Source organism: Chrysochloris asiatica, unplaced genomic scaffold (assembly GCF_000296735.1).
Source record: "Chrysochloris asiatica unplaced genomic scaffold, ChrAsi1.0 scaffold00377, whole genome shotgun sequence".
Lineage (NCBI taxonomy): Eukaryota > Metazoa > Chordata > Mammalia > Afrosoricida > Chrysochloridae > Chrysochloris > Chrysochloris asiatica.
The window spans coordinates 2,039,745-2,041,059 of NW_006408895.1; the positions used below are offsets into that span (position 1 = coordinate 2,039,745).

Consider the following 1,315-nt stretch of genomic DNA (forward strand, 5'->3'; position numbering starts at 1 on the left):
ACACACAAGATGACCGCTGTGTTATGAGTAGGTATGGAGAAGATAATAGAGGATATGGCAGGTCACAGGAAGGAGGTAGAGGGTGTAGGGGATATGATAAGGATGGAAGAGGTCCTATGACAGGATCAAGTGGTGGTGACCGCGGTGGCTTCAAGGGCTTTGGTGGTAACAGGGAATATGGACCCAGGACAGATTCTGATTCAGAATCAGATAATTCAGATAACAACACAATCTTTGTGCAAGGATTTGGGGAGGGTGTGTCTACAGATTAAGTGGGGGAGTTCTTTAAGCAAATAGGAATTATCAAGACAAACAAGAAGACTGGAAAACCAATGATAAATCTTTACACAGGGAAGCGAAAAGGGGAAGCACAGTATCATTTGATGACCCCCCTTCAGCTAAGGCAGCCATTGACTAGTTTGATGGAAAAGAATTTCATGGCAACATCATTAAAGTGTCGTTCGCTACCAGAAGACCTGAATTTATGAGAGGAGGTGGAAGTGGAGGTGGGCGGCGAGGCCATGGAGGCTTTCAGGAAAGAGGAGGCGACCCTAAAAGCAGGGACTGGGTTTGCCCTACTCAGTCATGTGGAAATATGAACTTTGCTCAAAGGAATTCCTGCAATCAGTGCAATGAACCCAGACCAGAGGACTCTCGTCCCTCAGGAGGAGATACCCAGGGGCGAGGCTATGGTGGAGAAAGGGGCTACAGAGGTCGTGGGGGCACAGGTTGAGACCTAGGTGGTTACCCGGGAGACAGAAGTGGAGCCAGATATGGTGGAGACAGAAGTGGTGGCTGTGGCTAAGGAGGAGATGGAAGTGGAGATGGTTATGGTGGAGACCAAAGTGGAGGTGGCTATGGTGGAGACAGAGGAGGTGGTTATGGTGAGGACAGAAGTGGTTATGGTGGAGAGCGTGGTGGCTATAGCAGAGACTCAGGAGGCTATGGTAGAGACCGAAGTTGGGGGCTATGGAGGAAACCGTGGGGTGGCGGGGGAAGCTATGGAGGAGACCACAGTGGAGGCTATGGAGGAGACCCAAGTGGTAGCAGCTACGGAGACCGAGGTGGCTACGGAAGCAAAATGGGAGGAAGAAACGACTACCAAAATGGATCAGCGCAACCGACCTTACTGATGACTGTTTTGAATGTTTCTTTTTTTTTTATCTTTTAAAAATGTTTTATATAGTTTACATGGGAAAAATTAGCTTTACATTCATCCTATCATATAGCGTTTCATTGCCATGGTTTCAATCCCCTCCATGCATCATCAACTAACCAAAGGAACCCTGGTCATCAACCCATTATCTCTCTCTCT

The 1,315-nt window shown here is 48.0% G+C and overlaps 1 protein-coding gene and 1 pseudogene across 1 annotated transcript in view; both read left to right on the forward strand.

Moving 5' to 3' along the window:
- Positions 1 to 1,315, forward strand: part of LOC102821396 (alcohol dehydrogenase E chain-like) — a 225,387-nt gene that overhangs the window by 125,658 nt on the left and 98,414 nt on the right. The window lies entirely within an intron of this gene.
- On the forward strand, positions 9 to 1,133 carry LOC102818746 (annotated as a pseudogene).